Source organism: Triticum urartu, chromosome 6A, assembly GCF_056163025.1.
Source record: "Triticum urartu cultivar PI428250 chromosome 6A, HENAU_Tu73, whole genome shotgun sequence".
Lineage (NCBI taxonomy): Eukaryota > Viridiplantae > Streptophyta > Magnoliopsida > Poales > Poaceae > Triticum > Triticum urartu.
Window position 1 is genome coordinate 356,284,764 of NC_141878.1, and position 26,438 is coordinate 356,311,201.

Genomic DNA, 26,438 nt, shown 5'->3' on the forward strand with positions numbered 1-26,438 from the left:
ACCGAGATTTTCTTTGTGGAAGACCCCTTGCATAAGAACGGCCATGTAGCGATGCATGGGAAGAGAAGGGTACTGGGTGTCGACAATGTTGCTGGTCAGGACGAGTACGATGAATTTGATGAGTTGCGAGCCAAGGGATCACGCACTAGTGCAACAGAGAAGAAGTTTAAAATCATCAAAAACCCCAAGTTCCTTCGGGGACAAATTAATGATCCCAGTTTCCCCATGTACATGGGAATTAAGCTGTAAGACTAGTCTTTATGCCTACCCTGCAACTTAATTCGTTCAATTTAGAACTGTCGCGTGTACTGAATTTGTGAGTTATGCCCGGTTTTCTGTTGATGTAAGAACCGTTAATATGCCGACCTTGATATGTTGTCAGCTTAGGCAATGAATATGAACTATTTTTTGTTATTATTATTATTATATCATAGAGGTAGCACACTCAATCGATCTCACTACAGTATGTGTGAGCAAAAATATGCAATCTGGTTTGCGAATAGCACATGGTTCATTGATGAAAGTCGTGTGCCGACCAAACCCCGCCACCACCCCTCCCATGATCTGAGTCGTGCTTTCTGATTGGCCAGAACCCAAACCCCATGGATCATACGTCTGCACCGTTGGATGCTCCCAGGTCGAATGGCGATCCTCATCCCTTTCGACAGCACATGCAGTTCCGGTTGTAATTTTATTTTTATGCACAAAATGCACGTTAATATCAAAAAATGTCTTAAATATAGCTAACGATACCTGAAATGCGCCAGAAAATCAAACCCGTGGTATAATGGTGATTGCGTACCGTGAAAATTTTTATGAGGCCAAACGATGAAGTCACCGGCCACAAGAGTTTGAATTGACACGTCTCCTTTTGGAAAACCAAGATCCTTCATGTGAGATGCTCTAGTTTGAATGGAGCGGTCATTAAAACTTGTGCCAAACTTTACCAATTTTTTTCCACGGGGTCGTGAGAGCACGCCATGGGCACACATCGATTTTGATGATGTCCGAACTCCATCTGAATTTTCTATAATTAAAATACCAACTAGTCCTATGCCAGTGGCCGCACCTCATGGCCGAAATGTTTGAAACTTCTCCCCGCTTCTCGAACAAACGGATGAAAACTCACAAAGTGACGTACAAATGATCTGTACACCTTTGCTAGGCTGATAGTAAGGGGGTATCATAGCTAGTATCATGCATGCCAACTAGGCAATTTTGATGCTGTCATAGAATTAATTAAATGAAGAAAGAGAGGGTTAAGTATCATATCATGAAACCGTATCATAATAAATGTTATGCTACTATGTGTCATGCATGACAATATAAATAAAGTACTACATATGATACTAGCTACTCTATGATACTATGCATTATTAGAGCAAGTAAGTGCACAATAGAGTGACATAAGACTAGCCACAATGGGTAGTAACATAGAATGTTACTAGTCTATGTTACTACCTCTATAGTGGGTAGTAACATATGTGTAGTAACATGCAACACTTCATTTATTAGGCTATAGACTCATCTTGCCTTGAGATGTGTGATGTTACTCAGACTAGCCACAATGGGTAGTAACATAGACTAGTAACATGCCCATGTGTTACACTAGTAACATATATGTGTGGTAACATGCAACACTTCATTTATTAGGCTATAGATACATCTTGCCTTGATATGTACATGTGATGTTACTCATATTACTAGTAACTAGCTATGTTACTACTTTCCTCTATTTCTTCATTCATTGCTTGCCACATCATCTACTTTATCTAGATATGTGTGATGTTACTACATATGTTACTCCCATTGTGGGTAGTCTCATACTATAGTAAGACTATACCCACAGTGGGAGTAACATAGGTAGTAACATCACACATATCCACTTTCCTCCATTTCTTCATTTATTGCTTGCCACATCATCTAATTTATCTAGATATGTGTGATGTTACTACCTATGTTACTCCCACTGTGGGTAGTCTGGCTATAAGGAATAGAATAGTATATATATATATATATATGCATATTAGTTCGAGGAAAGAGAAGAGAAGCGGGATCTTGGTTAGTAGAGCCAGCTGCAACAGGAGACCCAAGACACTTTGTGAAGATGTAAGGTGGGCCAACTATTGATAAACTAGTACATATATAAAACTTATTATTATACATACCCGCTAAGTGGTTGGCTGTATATGACATGTCAACTTCTTATAGCCGACCCTTGGCTGTATTATTAACCATGCTCTTAGTGAGGTATCTAGTATATCATAGACGACTAGCTAGTATTAGACAAGCCACAGTGGGAGTAACTTCATCAGTAACACTGACTCCAACTCAGCAAACTTGCTTATGTGGCAATAAGTTAATGAGGAGAGAGATAGTTTCAGTAACTTAGATAGTTATTGTTGCATCACATGTCCCAATGCAATATGAGTCTGTAACCTAAGAAATGAAGCTTTGCATGACACTACACTTATGTTACTACCCACTATGAAGGTAGTAACATATATAGTCTAGGGATATGTGTATGTTACCAGTGTACTACTCTCCATTGTGGCTAGCTAGTCTCATACTCCCTCCTTTCCAGTTTAGCTAGGCTGGTTGTAATGGTATTATCATAAGCAGTATCATGCATGCCAACTAGACTTTCTGGGTGATGTGGCACACAAGAGAGGATGTGGTATCATATCATGATACCGTGTCATATTAAATGTTGTACTACTACTTGGTGTGATTAGTAAGGCAACCTAAGATGTTAACTTATGATACTATGCATTACGGAAGTAGCTAGTATCCTAGCTACACACTACCATATATATGAATGATACTACTAGTGTATATATATACATATATATGATACTCCCCATTACAACCAGCCTTATAGGGCTCAATTCAAAAATCTCACCAACCAAGGTAGATGGTGGGTGGTGGAATACCTTTTGTAGTTTGCAAGAACACCCAATTAATGCTTTTGTTTTCCTCAAAAAATTATGTTTTCCAATGTATTAATTGCAATACATGCATGTATACATAAAGTACATGCATTGGTCAACTTTCTCTTAATACTTGCATGCAATGATTTAATGCACCTTGGAATCTAGACATGTGATGGGGAACAACCAAATTGAGCCTTATAAAATGGAAAAACTAAAATTTTGAGATAAGCCTATAAACCGGAAAGGAGGGAGTATATATGCATGATACTAGTATATGATCGGCAATACCTCTGTAATGCGCACATGCATAGTATCATGAGTTAGTATCTTAGGTTCCTTATTAATTACCATGCATGACACAAAGTAGTAAAATATTTAATATGATACGGTATCATGATATGATACCACACACCCTCTCTTTCATCATTTAACTGTGTGCCACATCATCCAGAAAATCTAGTTGGCATGCATCATACTGCTTGATACTCCCATATTACGACCAGCCTTATTAGGGTGGCCATAGTGGGGGTATCATAGCCGGTATCATGCACCCGGGAATACAAAATATGATGATGTGGCAAAGAAGCAGTAACATAGGTAGATACCATAACATATATATATATATATGCTATACTACTTTGTGTCATGCATGGCCATAAATACGGTCATCTATGATATATACTCCCTCTGTAAACTAATATAAGAACGTTTAGGTCACTATTTAGTAATCTAAACGCTCTTATATTAGTTTACAGAGGGAGCTAGTACTACTCTATGATACTATATATGCACTACGAAGGTAAGTACGTAGTATCATATGCATGATACTATATATATAGTACTATACGATACTCCCTATATAACGCTGGCCATAGTGGTGGTATCATAGCCGACGATGTCATGCACTCGGAAATAGCAAGTATATATGCTGATGTGGCAAAAATTAAATATATATAAAGAGGGTTAGAGTAACATATAGTAGGTAGATACCATATCATGTTAAATGCGATGCTAATTTGTGCCATGCATGGCAATAAATATGATCTATATATATATATGATATACTATACTCTATGTATTATACTATGTGCTATAATTAATTAAATGTAGTATCATATGCACTGTATATTCATGATACTAGTATATGACACTCTCCAATATACTCATGATTTCTTACCGTGGAAAAAAATTGGAGGCGAAACGATGAACTCATGTTTTCATTCGAACAATAATATGATCTTAGGTAATTTAAATGTTTTCAAAGAGCACACGGTTCACTCACAGAAGTCATGTGTCCACTAAACCGTGGCTGATGCACCCCCCACCCCTCTACCACGCGCGTGATCTGAGTCGTGCGTTCTGATTGGCCAGAACCCAAACCCCACGGATCATACGTCTGCACCGTTGGATTCTCCTTGATCGAATGGCGATCCTCATCCCTTTCGACAACACATGTACATGTTTTCAAATAGCCCCTCCCAAAAAACGTTTTCAAATAGCACACGGTTCACACACGAAAGCCGTGTGCCTACCAAACCATGGCCGATGCCCCCCCTCGCTGCGCGTACGATCTGAGTCGTGTGTTCTGATTGGCCAGAAGCCAAACCCCACGGATAGTATGTCTGCACCATTGGATGCTCCCAGATCGAACGTCAATCCTCATCCCTTTCGACAGGAAATGCAGTCCAGCTAGGAATTGATTTATATGCAAACATGCACGGTAAATGCCAAAAAATGTCTTACATATAGCACACGAGACCTGAAATGCGCCGGCAAATCAAACCCGTGGTAAAATTGTGATTGGTTTACGTGCGAAAAATTTAGATGAGAAATGATGAACTCGCGTCTTCATTTCAAAATTAGTATGTCTTCATTTCAAACAAAATTATTTTGTTTGTGCACACGAGCGCTTAGAGGCAACCGTTTGCATAGGCCTTTCCGCACGCGCGGTGACCGGGGATATTTTTCACCCTTTTCACCTAGGCCGCCAACACCCCCCCCCATCGTTCGCTCGCGTTTCACTCAACTAGTCCACCCAATCTCCTTCACCAGCTCCCCCCTCCCCCAGATCCATAGCAGAACCCTCTCCGGCGCCGCCGTGCTCACCCCGACCATGTGCCCGCTCTTCGGCGTCAAGCCTACCTCCACTATCGTTCCCAACACGTGGTGGCCCATGCCTTGCCGTCTTTGTTTGCTCGCCAGCCACCCTTGAGCATATCGATGCAGTAACCCTCGCCTCTCCTGTGGTCCGGCTGGGTTTGCATTAAGAAGCCTGTTAGTTACTGGTCTCCATCGTGGTGAGGCATATTTCCTCGCAATCCCTGTTCCAATTTCGTTTCGTATGTTCCCAAATTGGCTATAAAATAACGGAGAGCATATATATGTTCATTATCTACCTTCCTTACTACATATAAGTTGTATTTGTTCCAATAAGTTACTGCCTATATACAGATCGCGGGCGCCCGAGTCACACAAACTTAACAAATTAGCCCTACATTTTCTAAATTATTGCATGGCATGTTTAGAAAGCTTGATACCAAGTTGTTAGTTTTATGCTTATCCTCCTTTCCTGAGTTTCGCATGTATTCTCTGTATATGCCGAGTAGTAGCGACAGCACTCATTCAGGCCATGTATCTTCATCTGATTCAGACAACCCTAGGTCTTCAGCATATTGTGAGGGATCAAGTAGTCCTGAACGGGATAGAGCTGCAGCAATTACCCTTCCGGTCAGGACACGGAGGAACACTCCAAGGAAGCCCACACACTAGCCTAAAGGTGTATATGAAGTAACCGAGATTGATTTAAAGTCCTGGGCTCCAACTAAACCAGATAAAGCACGCATGAGGTTCAGGAGTGTGTGTGGATTTGTTGGCAGGGCAAGGCTCAACATTAATCTGCCAGGGTTTCGGAAGGCTGACACAGAAACACGGCGAAGGATAGTCTGAGAGATCATGGATCACTTCAACGTTCCAGAGCAGTGGAGAATGCAGGTGGAACACGCTACACTGAATAAGGCTAGGGATGCTTGGAGAAACTGGAAGCATGTGTTGTACAAGAAGTACTTGAGTGAAGGCAAGGACCCAATCCCCGCATACCCCCAAATTACAAAGGCAGACTGGGCAGAATTCAAAAGGGTCAGGGTAACTCCAAAGTTTGCTGCGAAGAGTTTCAAGCAATCGGAACTTCAGAAGAAGAACATACACCCCCATCGTATGGGTGTGGCAGGATACTACGACATGAAACTGATATGGGAACATGAGGACAAAGAAGCAGTAGCGGCGGGTGGGAGTCCGGCCTTTAGTGAAATCAAGGGCGAACGCACTAGAGACTACTTACGAGCACGTGCAAAGAGGCGTGATGATGGAACTTATTACTTTGAAAACACACGTGACTCCAAACTGTATGAAGTGATGGTAGAGGCTTCCAAGATCCCTGGAAGGTTCTACAGGAACTCAGGGCCATGTGACATTCTGTCCATTGCTCTGGACACAAAATAGCCCCCTGGCCGTGCAAGGGGTATAGGTGTTAATCCCTCACAAGAGGGCTTTCGCACTTAGAAAAGAAGAGAGGCTCAGCATGAAAAAAGCGAGGAGTGAAATGAAGTAGAATGCATTATTTGAAAAGTTGAAGAAGGAGATTTATCCAGCTGTTTGAAAGGATGTTGAGGAGTCAATGATGATGATGCAGAAGACTCTAACACTGACAGATAGCCAGCAGATGGGAGGGGAGGCGGGCATGGATGATGCTGCTTATTGTGCGACAACACTACACAAGAGTAGTTGTGCATTAGCTGACCCCAACGACACTGAGACTATAGCTTCTCATGATGATGCTATATCTGATCTATCTAGAATGAAAGACAGACTGAAGGGCGTGCTTACACATTATGAAGGTACATTAAAATGTGCAACAACCTGGGTTTTCCCACCCTTCTTGGAAGATGGCCTCTTCTTGGACAATGTGCCATTGAAGCCGGGCTGTGTGAATTGCCATGTGATTGAAGTAAAGCCTGGATTCAATGAATTTGCCCTGAAGAATGTCCTAGGAGACTTCGATGAGCAAAGGACCTTGGGAGAAACACTATTACATCACATCCAGTGGCCACGAAAGGAAATAGAGTTCATCGATGAGATTCCTGAAGCCCCGCCATGAGCAACCATTGTCGCCCCTCAATCGGTGATGCTCTCCTTGCCAGAGCAGCTCTCGCGGGCTGATGCATCAACCTGTGATCAGCCGGACCAACTTTGTGGCATACAGGCCATGTCATCCTCCGCCCCAAAGCAGCCAGTGGCAAGGCCTACAACTGCTGATGACGCACCACCGGTTCAGATGCCAGCCGCTGAAGCAGCGGGGGGAGACCCAGCTGTAGCACATGCTCATGAGACCAACCTAGTGGAACAGACTACTAAGTAGTCTGTAGGTCCAGAACAGACTGCTCATCAGTCCGTCGGTCTGCAGGCGCGTGATCAGCATACCAATGCGTCAGCACTTCCTACTCATCAAACCAACGCGTTGGCACGGCCTCCTCATCACACCGACAAGTTGGCACCACCTGCGCAGAAACCCGGCATAGCTTCAACACTTGGTCAGCAGTCCGATGCCTCTGCTCCTACGGCCCAGCAGTCCGTCACTGCAGCACCGCCAGCTCAGCGGTCCAGCATAGATCAACAGTCTGCTAAGAAGTCCGTCCAAGCTTCACCGTCTGCTTGGTAGTCTACCGTGCAGGCAACTAGACGTTCTCCCAGAAATGCTTCAAGTACCAAGAAGGAAGTGGCCAAAAAGGCTACATCCACGACCATGAGGAAGCGCAGCGGGAAAGTGAGGATGAAAGAGAATGATTACCTCTTACTTAAAGCACTCATCGCCCAGAACCAAATTAACAATAGCTTGTTCTTATCAGGGAGTAATATTATTTCTGACGCCATGGATGATGAACAAGTAGAATTGTTGCTTGCTAAAAGAAAAGCAGACGTACTTGAAGCACGCAATTACGTCCATGGCCAGCCATTTCTTGTTGGTGAATACTTTGATGAGTGCAGCTCCAGTTGTCGCGAGTCACATGAGTATTGCATGGATCAAATATCATTAGGTCATCACCATTTACTAGTCCACTACAACAGAGATCATTTACGACATGATGTTGGTTCCATCATTGTGAGTTTCGAGGACTTACATCTCTTCTTCAACTTCAACGTGCTCGATGCCACTCTTGTTAGATGCATGATTTTTTAAGTACTTAACAAACTTTGATCAACTTCTCCATACAAGGCTGTAAATGATAAACAACTAAATACATTGTATTCCTCTCAGGGGATTGAACGCGCAGAGAAGACAAAGTGAGAATGTGTATTTCACAGATCCTGCATTAGCAAATGGCACAGCATTACATGAAAAGGACCGACGGGACTGGGTCGTTAACACGGTCATCTGTATCTTCAAAAACATGTCTCATGCAGAATCATTTCTCTGTCCATATCATGAAGGGTAAGTCAAGTAAACAACCACGCATACACTGATTGTCTTTCAGTTTTCGACATCATTCATAAGTTCATGGCTTTCTTAATATGTAGCAATCACTGGATATTGGTATTCATTGTTCCAAACAAGAACACAGTTTACTACATCGATTCTCTCAGAGAGTCAACAAACGCTTAGGATCTGACGCATCTTCAGCAATTCTTGGATAGGTATTGAATTCTATGATGTTGAAATTAATTTGCATTCATATCTGGTTCAATAATTAATGTTGTCAAGATTCATCATCATTTGCAGTGTTCTCGCATTGTGGGAAACTAAAACAGGGAACCTGTTCAAGAGGAAACTACCTCTGCAGCATGAGATTGTTTCTCCGGTAACACACCGAAATCCATTATTTTTGGAAAATTTATCCAACATTCTGCAAATACCTTTCCTTATGCTAGTCAAATGTTCAAGCTTCTAAATAAACCTCTTTCTATTTTGTCCAAAGAAAAAATAATACATCTAACACCGATTAGGTTGTTCCTAACAGGACAAATACATGACTAATTTTGTACAAAAAAATTTAGTGTCCTTAGCAAGAAGCAGGGACCAACCTTTGTGGATACTATGTTTGCAGACACATGATCTCCATCTGCAAATCTGCTGATAGTTGTGACGATCCTCACGAATTAGTACCAGTAAGTCTATCTTAATTAATATCTTCTACTCCACTCATATGGCACATTCAGATCTTAAAAATACTGCAGCTCATCTTAAAACCGAGGACCCCTGAACCGCGCCCGGCTGGTGAATTGCTGATGGTTCGGAGATTTATCAGCGACTTCTTCCTGGATCACTACATCAATCCCACTGGTGATAATGAAGATTTCAGCATGCCTTCTCCTGAAACATTGAGTAAGAGTTAGCCGCTAAACATATAATGCATGGATCCATTGTTTTCCATCTGATGAGGTCTTCGTATTTCATACACTATGATTAATTATGTAATGCATATATGTGTGGACAAATCATTGGAATTTAGCTACCAGATGTTCAATTGCAATTGTTGCAAAATCTGCTGAATGTTCTTCCTGTGCACACTATTTGTTCAATTGAATATTATGGCGAATTTTCTTTTTGCGTGCCGATTCAAAATGGGATATTTTTGTTTTAACTTGGAAATTGCTCTGCACACGGTTCAACTAAATGAGTGTGTGTGATCCACATCGGAAATCATATGTCAATCGTATTGGAACCGTCGGTGATACACAGTAGATCGCAAACGATTCACAGTGCTACTATGTGTGCGTAGGTTCTCCGGAACCATTTGTGATATCTCTTATCGCACACGAGAACTGTGAGTAAACCATGCCCAATGCAAAATACAATCCCAGTCGTATTTTTTCAGGAAACATGTGGGATCCCAAACGGAAAGCACACATCACTCTTGCGGCAACCGTCGGTGATACCTAACAAATCACAAACGGTCTACAGCACTTGTATGTGTGCAAAGGGGCTCCTGAACCGTTTGTGATAGAACATTATCGCAGACGGTAATTGTTGGAAAATGTGTGCGATGGAGTCTAGCATGGCAGATGGGTTACGCAGAAAACTCGTGTGCGATAGGGCACAAATCACACACAGTTCATATGTTGGCCCGTGTGCCTTACACACTGTTTCCCAAACGGTTCGTTACGACAGACCGTATGGTTTCACTGCGTCATTAGAAACGGCTTAATCACCGATACCACACGTGCGAAAGAATTTAGTGTGTGTTGCATCGCACACGATTACATTTTGGAATGCCTCTGGATCACTGTTCCATATCCCCGACGGTTTCTGGGTCGTGTGGGAAGGACCCCCTATCGCGCACACTCACTTGGCGAAGGTTCTGAAGGCCGTCGCGGAAAGGGGTAAAAAACCGTTTGTTTAGGACCGACGCGCACCAGTAACTTGTGATGAATGCCAAAGAATTGGTAATATTGGTAAACGTCAGGAAATGCCTATGAATTATTCACTTGTTATTGAACCATTTGATATTTGGGCTTTGATTATATGGGACCTTTTCCTTCCTCTAATGGTTATACACATATTTTGGTTCCTGTTGATTATGTCAGTAAGTGGGTAGAAGCTATTCTATCTAGCAGTGTTGCTCATAACACGTCCATTAAAATGATGAAAGAAGTTATTTTCCCTAGGTTTGGAGTCCCTAGATATTTAATGACTGATGGTGGTTCACATTTTATTCATGGTGCCATCCGTAAATTGCTTGCTAAATATGATGTCAGCCATAGAATTGCATCTCCTTATCATCCTCAATCTAGTGATCAAGTTGAACTTAGCAATAGAGAAATAAAGATGATATTAAAAAAGACTGTTACCAGATCTAGGAAAAATTGGTCTAAGAAACTTGATGATGCAGTATGGGCTTATAGAACTGCTTATAAAAATCCTATGGGTATGTCTCCATACAAAATGGTTTATCGAAAAGCATGTCACTTGCCCTTGAGTTAGAACATAAAGCATATTGGGCAATTAGGGAACTCAACTATGATTTCAATCTTGCCAGTGAAAAGAGGTTATTTGATATTAGCTCACTGGATGAATGGAGAACCCACGCTTATGAAAATGCCAAACTATTGAAAGAAAAGGTCAAAAGATGGCATGACAAAAGAATACAAAAGCAGGAATTTAAATTTGGTGAATATGTTCTATTGTACAATTCTGTTTTTAGAATTTTTGCAGGAAAACTTCTCTCCAAGTGGGAAGGAACATATATCATCGAAGAAGTTTATCGCTCCGGAGCTATCAATATCAATAATGCCGAAGGTACTAACCCAAAGGTGGTCAATGGGAAAAGAATTAAGCACTATATTTCAGGTACACCTAAATGTTGAAATTAATTTTATTCAAACCATGACACCGGAGGAATACATAAAAGAGACCTTCCAGAACAATCCGGAACCCTAAAATGGAAGAGGTATGTGATACGGTAAGTAAACCGACTCCAAAAATTCCGCAAAAATATTTCCTCTCAGTTTTGGAATATTAGAAAAAATAGAAAAATAAGAAACAACCGGGAAGGCAACCCAGGTGCCCACTACACACCAGGGTGTGCTTGCCCCACCTAGCGTGCCCTGGTGGGTAGTGGGCCCCTCGGGCACCTTCCTGACTCCGTTTTCCTTCCATATGCTTGTTTCCCAAGATAAAAAATATTTATATATACACCCAGACGATTTGACCATCGTATCGTGAAGAAATCCTATGTTCTTGTGTTTTTTTCTGGCAGAACTAAAAATATGTCGTCACAAGATTCAGATGGAGAGAGCTATGTCTCCCACTATGTTGCAGATCCAAAGATCTTTGGGGAGAGTTATCCCTACCTGTGGTCCACCGAAGAGGAGGAAGACACTGATGTGGAGGAAACAAGGGATGCCAGCTCTGAAGAAGAAGAAGATCCACTACCTCAACCTGGAGATATGCGTGTGGAATTCAAGAAGTCAAGCCCCCCTAACAGAGCAAACAAATCTAAGATCCAATTTATCCCGTCCCATTTTCTACAGGAAAGCAAGGAATCATTATGCAAAAGGATACTGAAGCTTGAGCAGGAAAATGATGACTCGTGGGAGGAAAATTTTATCCTCAAGCGTAAGCTGGAAAAGAAGAATGCTACGACCTCAACACCACTACCATCACCAAAGAAGGAGACTTAAACACACGGGTATGGGCACTCCCCTTGGCTTGTGCCAAGCTTGGGGGAGGTGCCCCGGTATTGTATCACCATCACTTTTATTACCTTTACCTATCTTAGTTCGATCTTTAGTTGTTTCGTGATTTAGTAGAATAAAAGTTTAGTATGATCTATTTTCGAGTGCTAGTTTCATGATCAGTCTATCTATGTAATCGAGTGAGAGTTATATAATAAATATTAATTTGAGTTTTTGCTTCTTTACCTTTTTGTTTTAATTAAAATAAAGGAAATAACGCAAAAGATCATATGCTAATCTTATGGAAAGTAATGACATTACATAAGGAAAAGTATAAGTTGTAAAATTTATTGAAAGTTAACAAACATAGCTTTGGTCAATGATGCAATTCATGAAAGAATTAATAAGGGAAGAGAAAATTGACATGCAAATATACTACCTTGGCCATCTTTTATGATTGTGGACCCCATTAAATATTTTATGCCAAATTGTTGACGTTGGACAAGGAAGACAATGTAATGATTTATGTTTGTTCATATTCACATAGAAGTTATATTGTCATAGATCCTCCAACATGTGGTACTTGCTCAATCTCTTTGCTAGCCAAAAATCTGCACTAAGTAAAGATACTGCCTCTGCATCCAAAACCCTTAAACCCAATATCAAGTTATGAGAGTCCTCTATACCTACCTATGGATTGAATAAGATCCTTCAAGTAAGTTGTCATTGGTGCATAAAGCAATAAAAATTGCTTCTAAATATGTATGATCTTTTAGTGTAAAGGAAAATAAGCATTGTACGAACTTGTGATGGCAAAATAATAAAAGCGACGGACTGCAGAATAAAGGTTACAATCATAAGGAGCAATACAACGTGATGTTATTTTGCACTAAGAGCTTGTGCATCCAAAAATAAAAGCGCATGACAACCTCTGCTTCCCTCTACGAAGGGCCTATCTTCGAAGTTTATGTATTTACTTTTTATGCAAGAGTCAATAGTATTCTTCTCTACTCCTTTTTATTTTTCTCTTTTGCAAGCATCATGTGGTGGGGAAAGATCTAGGCACATATATCCAATTGGATATGAGTGATCATGAGTTATTATTGTTGACATCACCCTTGAGGTGAACAAGTTGGGAGGAGAAACTATAAGCCCCCATCTTTCTATGTGTTAGGATGAAACTTTTTGCTCCACATATATGTTGTGAGTGTTAGAAATCATAGAAGACTAAATGATGGTTGAATATGTGGACTTGTCAAAAGGCTCCGACACGAGACCCTTCTTGAAAATATGATGAATTGCAATTGCAAAGTTGATTGAGAAGATAGTTTGTTGGTTTTCAATAAAGTTTATGCTTCATACTTCGATGTTGTGATGAATTGTTACTTGCTCATGAGAAGTTTTATGATAGAGTTTATTGCTATTATAATAATAAGCATGATGCTACTATGTTTGTATTTTGCTTTTATCGAGACCTCTCTCTCTGTCTCTAAACATGGGGACATGATTCTCGATATCGGCTTTCGCTTGAGAACAAGCAAAGTCTAAGCTTGGGGGAGCTGATACGTCCATTTTGCATCATGTTTTCCTAATGTTATTTATAGTGTTTTTATCCAATATAACACTATGTGTAGTAATTCTAATGCCTTTTCTCTCATAATATACAAGGTTTACACAAAGAGGGGGAATACCGGCAGCTGGAATTCTGGACCTGAAAAAGCTATGTCAAAGATACCTATTCTGCACATCTCCAAATGAGCTGAAATTTTTACAGAGAATTATTTTGGAATATATATAAAATATTGGAGAAAAGAAATACCAGAGGGGGCCACCCAGGTGCCCACTAGGCACCAAGGCATGCCACCTCCTCCAAGCGTGCCCTGGTGATTAGTGGGCTCCCTGGCCCACCTCCAGTGCCCATATTCTGGTACATAAGGTCTTTTGACCGAGAAAAAATAAGGAGAGGACTTTCATGACGGAACGCCATAGCCTCGAGGCAAAACTAGGGTAGGAGCACTTTTGCTCTCCGGCAGAGCGATTCCGCCGGGGACACTTCCCTCCAGGAGGGGGAAATCGAAGCCATCATCATCACCAACAACACTGTCACCTTGGGAGGATCAATCTTCATCTACATCTTCACCAGCACCATCTCATCCCAAAACCCTAGTTCATCTCTTGTGTTTAATCTTGTATCAAACCCTCAGATTGGTACCTGTGGGTGACTAGTAGTGTTGATTACATCTTGTAGTTGATGCTAGTTGGTTTATTTAGTGGAAGATTATATTTTCAGATCCATTATATGATATTTATTACTCATCTGATCTTTAGCATGAATATTATTTGTGAGTAGTTGCTTTTGTTCTTGGGGACACAGGAGAAGTCATATTACAAGTAATCATGTGAATTTGATATTCGTTCGATATTTTGATGCTCTGTATGTTGTGATTCCCTTAGTGGTGTTATGTGAACGTCGACTACATGACACTTCACCATCTTTGGGCCTAAGGAAATGCATTGTGGAGTAGTTATTAGATGATGGGTTCCTAGAGTGACAAAAACTTAAACCCTAGTTTAAGCGCTATTCTGTAAGGGGCTAATTTGGATCCACATGTTTAATGCTATGGTTAGATTTTTATCTTAATTCTTTTTTCGTAGTTGCGGATGCTTGCGAGAGGGGTTAATCTTAAGTGGTAGGCTTGTTCAAGTAAGAACAACACCCAAGCACTGGTCCACCCACATATCAAATTATCAAAGTTGCGAATGTGAATCAAACAAACATGATGAAAGTGACAAGATGAAATTCCCGTGTGGCCTCGAGAACATTTTACTTATTATCAGACACTGTTCTGGCCTGTCCTTTGCTACAAAAGGATTGGGCTACCTTGCTGCACTTATTGTTACTATTGTTACTTGTTAATTGTCACAAATTATCTTGCTAGCAAACTACCTGTCACCGACAATTTCAGTGGTTGCAGAAAATACCTTGCTAAAAACCGCTTTTCATTTCCTTCTGCTCCCCGTTGGGTTCGACACTCTTACTTCTCAAAAGGACTATGATAGATCCCCTATACTTGTGGGTAATCACTTATTAACATAGTGCCTAGTGCTAGTTGCTATTTTTCCCTTGTTTTTGTCTTGACAGAAAATCAATACCAAACGGAGTCCAAATGGAACGGAACTTTCTGACAATTTTTCTTGGACCACAAGACACCATGGAAGCTTTGAGTGGAGGCCAGAAGGGCCACGAGATGGCCACAAGCTCAGGGGCGCGCCCCCAAGCTTGTGGGCCCCTCATGGCACTTCTAACCCTAATTATTCTTCTATAAATACCCAAATATTCCCCGTAGACCAGAGGGCATACCAAAATTACTTTTCCATAGCCGCAAGTTTTTGTCTTTGTGAGATCCCATCTGGGGACCTTTTTTGGTACTCTGCTGGAGGGGGATTCGATCACGGAGGGCTTCTACATCAACCTTGTTGCCCTTCCGATGATGTGTGAGTACTTTACCACAAACCTACGGGTCCATAGCTAGTAAGGAGTGGAAAGAGCCTAAGCTTGGGGATGCCCAAGGCACCCCAAGGTAATATTCAAGGACAGCCAAGCGTCTAAGCTTGGGGATGCCCCGGATGGCATCCCCTCCTTTTTCTACAATCCATCGGTAAATTACTTGAGGCTATATTTTTATTCACTACATGATATGTGTTTTGCTTGGAGCGTCGCGTATTATATAAGTCTTTGCTTTATTTGTTTTTTAGTTTTCCACAATCAACCTTGCTAGACACACCTTTTTGAGAGAGACACACATTAATCATGAATTTATTATAATACTCTTTGAGCTTCACTTATATCTTTGAGATAGGCAGTTGCTCTAGTGCTTCACTTATATATTTTAGAGCATGGCGGTGGTTATATTTTAAAGAAATTGATGACTCTCCTGCTTCACTTATATTATTTTGAGAGTCTTATAAATAGTAGGGCCATTTGCTTGGGTTATGAATTTAGTCCTAATATGATGGGTATTCAAGAGGGATATAATATAAACTTTCATGAAGATCATTGAATATACGAGAAGTTTGATTACTTGAATTTGTTTTGAGATATAAAGATGATGATATTGCAGTCATGCTAGTGAGTAAATTTTGTTTAGTAAGAATATTTGTGTTAAGGTTTGTGATTCCCAAAGCATGCACGTATGGTCTCTCATTATGCTATGAACTTGGAGTCTTCCTTATGAGTGGCGGTCGGGGACGAGCGGTTGTCTTTTCCTACCAATCTATCCCCCTAGGGGCATGCATAGTAGTACTTTTCTTTGAGGGCTAATAAACTCTTGCAATAAGTATGTGAGTTCTTTATGACTAATGTGAGTCCATGGATTATACACATGCTTACCTTTCCGCAATTTCCTAGCCTCTTTGGTACCATGCATTACCTCTTCTCACCTCGAGTTGTGGTGCAAACTTCGTTGGTGCATCAAACCCCATGATATGATATGCTCTATCACACATAAGCCTCCTTATATCTTCCTCAAAAGAGCCACCATACCTACCTATTATGGCATTTCCATAGCCATTCCGAGATATATTGCCATGCAACTTCCACCATTCTGTTTTATTGACACATATCATCATTATCATATTGCTTTGCATGATCATATTGTTGCCATAGTATTTGTGACTCTGCCACCATTCATATTTTTTATACATGTTACGCTAGATCATTGCACATCCCGGTACACTGCCAGAGGCATTCATATAGAGTCATACTTTTATTCTAGTATCGAGTTGTAATTTTCTTTTGAGTCATAAGTAAATAGAAGTGTGATGATCATATTCATTATTAGTGCATTTTCCCTTGTGAGGAATAAAAAAGGAGGCTAACAAATGAGCCCAAGAAAAAAAGAGGCCAAAGTGCCGAACAATAATAAATAAAAAATGAGAGAAAAAGAGAGAAGGGACAATGTTACTATCCTTTTCCACACTTGTGCTTCAAAGTAGCACCATGATCTTCATAGTAGAGAGTCTCTCATGTTATCACTTTCATATACTAGTGGGAATTTTTCATTATAGAACTTGGCTTGTATATTCAAATGATGGGCTTCCTCAAATGCCCGAGGTCTTCATGAGCAAACAAGTTGGATGCACACCCACTTGGTTTTCCTTTGAGCTTTCATACACTTATAACTCTAGTGCATCCATTGGATGGCAATCCCTACTTCTTACATTTATATCAATTGATGGGCATTTCCATAACACGTTGATTAGCCTCGTCAATGTTATACTTTCTTCTTTTTGTATTGTCCACACAACCTCCAACATCATATTCTATTCCACCCATAGTGCTATATCCGGGGCTTGTGCGTGAGAGTTGAAAAGCTGAAGCGCGTTAAAAGTATGAACCAATTGCTCGGCTTGTCATCGAGGTTGGGCATGATAAATACTTTGTGTTAATAAGATGGAGCATGACAAGACTATATGATTTTGTAGGGGTAAGTTTCTTTAACCATGATATTTTGAAAAGACATGATTGCTTTTCCATATGCTTGAAGTATTGTTGTTTTTATGTCAATATTAAACTTTTGTTTGAACCTTATGGATCTGAATATTAATGCCACATAAAGAAAGATTACATGATAAACATATTAGGTAGCATTCCACATCAAAAATTCTATTTTTCTCATGTACCTACTCGGCGACGAGCAGGAATTAAGCTTGGGGATGCTTGATACTTCTCCAACGTATCTATAATTTTTTTTATTGTTCCGTCCTATTATATTATAAATCTTGGATGTTTTATATGTATTATTGTGTTATTTTATATCATATTTTGGGACTAACTTATTAACCTAGTGCCCAGTGCTAGTTGTTTTTTCCTTCACTGGTGTGCGTCGGTCCCAAACAAGCGGTTTTTAACCCCTTTCCACACCGGCATATGGAACCGTCTCCAAGTGAGTGTGGGCGATAGGGGGCCCTTCCCACATGACCCAGAAACCGTTGGGATAGGGAGCCTTGATGCATACAGTTGTCCCTATATAACCTTTCCGATATCTCGAATATCCCAAACGCTTCATCCTTGCCACTCGTTTGTGCTCGCATTGCCATCACAGACAGAGTTTTGTGGTTCTGCCTAAAACCAGGCAGATTCTAGGCACGACAGTTTTCTAGGAAGATTCTAGGCACGAGCGATTTACAATGTCTGGCACATCACAAACAGTTCATGATTATAAATCGTGTACGATAGGTAGACAATCACACACATTTAGTTTTCCCGCATCGTATGTGATAGTGTCTGACATCACACATGCTTTGGAAACGGCAACTTTGTGAATGCTTGCACACGTTTCCTCTCTGTGAACCATCTCGGATTATGGTATATATCGCAAACATTTGTGTTTTACCAACCGTGTGTGCCGTAATGACCTGCACAACGTAATTTCGCCCTAATTTAATTGTTGCTATTTAAAATTGTACTTAATTTAAACTTGAAAGTAGGCTATAGCTTTATTCATATCCATCAGGTTCAAACAACCAATGCATTATTTGATTCACAGGTACATATGTTTAAGAATTACAGAAGCACCAAATAAAGAATGATCTACCAGGGTTCTTTACTTGTACTATTACAGATGGTAAAGAAAGAGGCGACAGACATTCCAGTTGCTGAACAAGGTGAAGCGGAATGGCCCTATTGTGCTCTCCTAGATCCAGAAGGCATGCAGGACTCTAGTCTAACCCCTTGTGATGGTCGGCCACCAATCATGTAGTTTGAGAGGTAATATTGAGTAAAGTTCTTCAGGATCCACTTCAAAAGAAAAAAGATTAAGATATTCTCATCTAACACAACTCATTACGGGTCGTAAAAAGAAGGCTACAGGGTTCTTACTTACCATCCTGCAGTTCACTGTTGTCTTGCATAAAGTGTAAACAAATAGTTTGATTGACATCTTTTGACCCATTTTAGTGACAATCTTTATCAGTTTCCTCACTTGATGCTAGTTCATGAATATCTCATTGCCCCATACGCAGAAAGGGTCGAAGTGTGGATCTTTGGCAATGATATATGTACCTAAAAGCACCAAGTTAATATTAGAAGCTAAACAACAATCGAAAAATGATGTAGTACAACACTCCATCCATCCCATTATATAAGATTTTATTACATGTATATCTAGACATCATCAGAACATTAAGGTAACACTCTTCCTTGTTGCTATGTAGCGTGGGATTGCATATTTAGTCATTCAGTACAATGCATGTTGCTAAACAACAATTGAAAAATGAAAAGGCATGTTAACTGCAATGTCCTTAACAGCAAGCAAATATCGTAATTCATAGTGGTATTGTTGAAACTGTTATTGATGAAATTGAACTGCACAGCAAATAGTTGCACATATAGAGCATCACATTGTGAAGAACTGAAATAAACAAGTCATAAGGACATCTCTAGGCGATCCCCTAAACTTAAGGTTGTAAAATTCAATTTGATCAAGTTCAAAGCAGGTTTAACCAAAAGTAGCATGCATTCAAACATAAACATAGATAGTTTTGCATAAACGAACATAAAACATAAATTTGAACTAAGCTAAACTACTTTCGGTCGAAGTAGAGGTCGAGCCAATCCTTCCTCGTCATGTACGGTGTCCCGCGAGCCGGGTCCGAGCCAGTACCGTCGTCGGGGTCCTTGGGGAAGGCACTCCTCCACTCGTCGACATCGATCTCCTCGTCCTCGAGGCCCACCTCGACGTCCTCCGTGCTGCCGTCGCCGCCTCCTTCGACCTCATCATCAGAGGAGTGTGCGATAACCTCGCCGCCCTCCGCGTCGTCGTCCCCGCCGCCCTTGACCTCGCCATCAGAGGAGAGCGCGATAACCTCGCCGCCTTCCATGTCGGCAAAGATCGCCCGTTCCACCTCCACGAGCTCCGGGTGCTGCCGATGGAGCTCTTGCATGTAGGCCTCGGCGGCGGCCTCGGCCTCAAGATGCTCCCACGCCTCGCGGTCCTCCTGTGCCATAGCCGAGCTCACCACCCCTGGCTCCGGCAGAATGAGGTGGACCTGACATGTGTTGAAGGGGTAATTGATCCTAGTCGCCGTGCCGTGGTAGCGGACCTGCCAGTGGTCGTACTCCATGCCCGCGAGCTCGACCGTGTGGAAGTTACCGAGCCACCGGGGGTGTGGGTCTCTCGATCTGTAATCTCGGTGACTCGCATCCCCCACTGCCGCCGCAGGACCCCAAAGTAGGACTTCGTCGGCTGCCGGGTCCAGGGGAAGACGAGAAAGTCCTCGAACCGGTGTAGGGGCGTGGCGGCGGGCTGATCGGGGGACCGGCGATGGTGGATCGGGCCCGTGGAGGATGACGGGGACACCTTGGCGGCCACCTCGCCGACGTCGGGCGAAAAGGCCGCGATAAACCTCGTTTTGGCCATTGGCTACTCGAACTCCCCGGCACATAGGCATAGGTTGAGGATGGAGGCGTCGGTGATGGTGGCGACCTACCAATGGTTTCGAGGGTTGTGTGTGTCTGTGTGAGCAGAGGTTGTGTTTGAGGAAATACTGTGGCAACTAAAAATTTTACTAGGCGGGAGTAACAAGGCAGGGCTACTGAAAATTTGGATCAAGGGCGAGCAGATATTTTTGAGATTGCGAGGGATGTAGAGGCGGGAGTAAAATGCCGGGGCTATTAAAAATTTGAATCAAGGGACTGAAGTAGAGCGGGAGTAACAGACATCACACACGGTCTGCACATACTAATCGTGTGCTATCAAACATTAAAACCTTCCAGACGGTAGATATTTTCGAGATTGCGAGGGATGCAGAGGTGGGAGTTTTGGGGGAGCGAGCTAGTGTGCTTGACACGCCGGCTGTTGACTGTAGTCGACGCACCTTCTCGCGTAATCCATAGGCATACTATACACCAACGGTGCTCCATGGTATTTTGTACTACATCTCACACGGTTGGTGAGAATAAACTGTGTGGGATCTACTTGATTTGAATTACAAAATGGGGTCACAGCGACAATGGACGGTGTTTGAATTGCTAGACCTTTTATCTGCAGTGAACATGCAACTGTATGTGTGTCGTAAAAGAATTTGAATTGCTCAGGGTTCGTTTCGACATTTCATACATTAAACTGGTTTTCTGGCCATTTCAGGTGCACAATTCAAAATTAAACTACATGGACATGCTCCGGTGCATACAAACTGCTCAAAAAATCAAATCTGTGTCCTTCAGTGCATGCTTAGGTCCCATGGAAGAAATGGGAATGAATTTTTCGGGGTTCGTTTGGCCTTTTTTACACATTAACTGGGTTTTCTAGGCATTTTATGTGCATAATTCAAATTTGAACTACAAGCACATGCACCAATGCACCAAAGTTGGTTGAAAATCACATGTGTGTCCTTAGGTAAATTTCTAGGTCCCATGCAAGAGATGGGAATGAAATTCAAACACCATGGCACTGTTGATTGCCGACAAAACGTTGAGATGCCTGGTTTTTAAATTCTTATAAATCCAAAACTCGTCTGAAATTCATGAAACTTGGGATGCTATCATGGAGCGGCATTAACATGTCGTGGTGAAAATTTTGTCCCATTTGGAGCAGCTTCGGGTATAAGCTTCTCACAAACCAGAGCTTCTCACGGCAAGCATGATGGTTTTAATAGGGAACGTACCACCTTTGGTGACAGGACGATATCCATTGCCTCTTATTGCTTTCAAAAAATTTCTAGTGTCAACATAGAACAACAGGAGTGTTGTGTTCAATCTTGGAATTTTTCGGGGTTCGTTTGGCCTTTTTTATGCATTAACTGGGTTTTCTAGGCATTTTATGTGCATAATTCAAATTTGAACTACAAGCACATGCTCCAATGCACTAAGGTTGGTTGAAAAATCACATGTGTGTCCTTGGGTGAATTTCTAGGTCCCATGCAAGAGATGGGAATGAAATTCAAACACCAGGGCACTATTGATTGCCGGAAAAACATTGAGATGACCGGTTTTTAAATTCTAGTAAATCCAAAACTCGTATGAAATTCATGAAACTTGGCATGCTATCATGGAGCGACATCAACATGTCATGTTAAAAAATTTGTCCCATTTGGGGCAGGTTTTGGTATATGCTTCTCACAAACCAGAGCTTCTCACAACAAGCATGATGGTTTCGGTAGGGAACGTCTCACCTTTGGGGACGAAACGATATCCATTGCCTCTTATTGCTTTCAAAAAATTTCTCATGTCAACATAGAACAACAGGAGTGTTGTGTCAATTTTTGGGATTTTTCAGGGTTCGTTTGGACATTTTTATGCATTAACTAAGTTTTCAATGGATTTATGTGCATAATTCAAATTTGAACTACATGTACATGCTCCAATGCACTAAGGTTTTTTGAAAAATCTAATCTGTGTCCTTGGGTGAATTTCTAGGTCCCATGAAAGAGATGGGAATGAAATTCAAACACCAGGGCATTGTTGATTGCCGGCAAAATGTTGAGATGCCTGGTTTCTAAATTCTAGTAAATCCAAAACACATCTGAAATTCATGAAACTTGGCATGCTATCATGGAGCGGCATCAACATGTCGTGTTAAAAATATCCCATTTGGGGCAGGTTCGGGTATATGTGTCGGATTTCAGGTCCGCCGAGCTAAACCCTTGAGGTTCGAACACTGGGGTGCGCACAAAGATCTCCCCCTCCTCTAGCTCACACTCAACATGATCTCACGGCCTAGCTCGACGAACCCAAAGAAAGAGAGAGACAAGATTTATACTGGTTCAGGCCACTGTTGTGGTGTAATACCCTACTCCAGTGTGGTGTGGCGGATTGCCTCTTGGGCTGAGGATGAACAGTTACAAGGGAAGAACAGCCTCCTGAGGAGAGGTGTTCTTGTGCTTGGAGAACTTGTCTGGTGGCCTTGGTGGAATGGATCCTGTCCAAGATGAGATGCTATTTCAGGTTAGATCCTATCAGTTGCCTCCCTACGGTGGTGGCTAGTCCTATATATAGAGGCACGGGTCCTCTTCCCCAATATTAGGCGGGAAGGGATCCCACAACGGCCAATTTGAAGGGGGGCAGCTAGTACAAGCTATCCTGACAAAAGTAGTCTTCGCCTGCCAAAGGCTCTGGTGGTGACTGATACGTCTCCAACGTATCTATAATTTTTGATTGCTCCATGCTATATTATCTACTGTTTTGGACATTATTGGGCTTTATTATCCACTTTTATATTATTTTTGGGACTAACCTATTAACCGGAGGCCCAGCCCAGAATTGCTGTTTTTTACCTGTTTTAGGGTTTCGAAGAAAAGGAATATCAAACGGCGTCCAAATGTAATAAAACCTTCGGGGACGTGATTTTTAGGAAGATTATGATCCGGGAGACTTGGACCCTATGTCAAGAAAAGAAACAGGAGGCCAAGAGGTAGGGGCGTGCCTACCCCCCCCCTCCCAAGGCGCGCCCTCCACCCTCGTGGGCCCCGTGTTTCTCCATCGACGTACTCCTTCCTCCTATATATATCCACATCATGTCATCTTGCTTAAGGCGTTACTCTGTTTTTAAATTAATACTCTAGATGCATGCTGGATAGTGGTCGATGAGTGGAGTAATAGTAGTAGATGCAGGCAGGAGTCGGTCTACTTGTCTCGGACGTGATGCCTATATACATGATCATACCTAGATATTCTCATAATATGCTCAATTCTGTCAATTGCTCAACAATAATTTGTTCACCCACCGAAGAATACTTATGCTCTCGAGAGAAGCCACTAGTGAAACCTATGGCCCCCGGGTCTATCTTTATCATATTGATCTCCTACTACTGAGTTATTTCCTTTGTTATTTCCTTTGCCTTTATTTTACTTTGCATCTTTATCAAAAAAAATCAAAAATATTATCTTTATCATATCTATCAGATCTCACTCTCGTAAGTGGCCTTATAGGGCTTGACAACCCCTATCTGCGTTGATTGCGAGGATTTATTTGTTTTGTGCATGTACGAGGGACTCACGCGTAGCCTCCTACTGGATTGATACCTTGTTTCTAAAAAACTGAGGGAAATACTTACGCTACTTTGCTGCATCATCCCTTCCTCTTTGGGGAAAACCAACGCAATGCTCAAGAGGTAGCAAGAAGGATTTCTAGCGCCGTTGGTGGGAGCTCTACGCAAAAGTCAACATACCAAGTACCCATCACATACCCTTATCTCCCGCATTACATTATTTGCCATTTGCCTATCGTTTTCCTCTCCCCCACTTCACCCTTGCCGTTTTATTCGCCCTCTCTCTCTCTCTATCCTCCCTCTCTTTCTCTATTTGCCTCTTCTTGCCCGCTTGCTTTTTGTTTGCTTGTGTATTAGCTTGCTTGCTTGTCACGATGGCTCAAGATAATACTAAATTATGTGACTTCACCAATACCAACAACAATGATTTTATTAGCACTCCGATTGCTCCTCTTACCGATGCTGAATCTTGTGAAATTAATACTCCTTTGTTGAATCTTGTCATGAAAGATCCGTTTTCCGGCCTTCCTAGTGAAGATGTCGCTACCCATCTAAATAGCTTCGTTGATTTATGTGATATGCAAAAGAAGAAAGATGTGGATAATGATATTGTTAAATTGAAGCTATTTCCTTTTTCGCTTAGAGATCGTGCTAAAGCTTGGTTTTCGTCTTTGCCTAAAAATAGTATTGATTCATGGAATAAGTGCAAAGATGCTTCTATCTCTAAGTATTTTCCTCCCGCTAAGATCATCTCTCTTAGAAACGATATTATGAATTTTAAGCAACTTGATCATGAACATGTTGCACAAGCTTGGGAGAGAATGAAATTAATGATACGTAATTTCCCTACTCATGGTTTAAATTTGTGGATGATTATACAAAAATTTTATGCCGGCTTGAATTTTGCTTCTAGAAATCTTTTAGATTCGCCTGCGGGAGGCACTTTTATGGAAATCACATTAGGAGAAGCTACTAAACCCCTAGATAATATTATGGTTAATTATTCTCAATGGCATACTGAAAGATCTACTAATAAAAAGGTGCATGCAATAGAATAAATTAATGTTTTGAGTGGAAAGATGGATGAACTTATGAAACTATTTGCTAATAAGAGTGTTTCTTCTGATCCTAATGATATGCCCTTGTCTACTTTGATTGAGAATAATAATGAATCTATGGATGTGAATTTTGTTGGTAGGAACAATTTGGGTAACAACGCGTACCAAGGAAATTTCAATCCTAGGCCTTATCCTAGTAATCCCTCTAATAATTATGGTAATTCCTACAACAATTCTTATTGAAATTATAATAAGATGCCCTCTGATTTTGAATCTAATATTAAAGAATTTATTACTTCGCAAAATAATTTTAATGCTATGATTGAAGAAAAAATGCTTAAGATTGATGATTTGGCTAGGAACGTTGACAGAATTGCTCTTGATGTTGATTCTTTGAAACTTAGATCTATTCCACCTAAGCATGATATCAATGAGTCTCTCAAATCCATGAGAATTTCCATTGATGAGTGCAAAGAAAGAACCGCTAGGATGCGTGCTAAGAAAGATGCCTTTATAAGAGCAGGTTCTTCTAGTTCCTATGAAAATAATGATGAAGATCTAAAAGTTATTGATGTGTCCCATATTAAATCTTTGTTTTGCAATATGCATCTTGATAATGATGGGACTGAATATGATCCACCTTTACCTAGAAGGCATTCTAAGAATTCGGAATTTGTTGATCTTGATGCTAAATTTGATAAAAGTGGGATTGAAGAAATTAAAACCCTAGATGTTGCTAAACCCACTATTATGGATTTCAAGAAATTTAACTATGAAAATTTCTCTTTGATTGATTGTATTTCCTTTTTGCAATCCGTGCTAAATTCTCCTCACGCTTATAGTCAAAATAAAGCGTTTACTAAACATATCGTTGATGCCTTGATGCAACCTTATGAAGAAAAACTTGAATTGGAAGTATCTATCCCTAGAAAACTTTATGATGAGTGGGAACCAAGTATTAAAATTAAAATTGAAGATCATGAATTCTATGCTTTATGTGATTTGGGTGCTAGTGTTTCCACGATTCCAAAAACTTCGTGTGATTTGTTAGGTTTCCGTGATTTTGATGATTACTCTTTAAATTTGCACCTTGCGGATTCCACTATTAAGAAACCTATGGGAAGAATTAATGATGTTCTTATTGTTGCAAATAGTAATTATGTGCCCGTAGATTTTATTGTTCTTGACATAGATTGCAATCGTTCATGTCCTATTATTCTTGGTAGACCTTTCCATAGAACGATTGGTGCAATTATTGATATGAAGGAAGGAAATATTAGATTCCAATTTC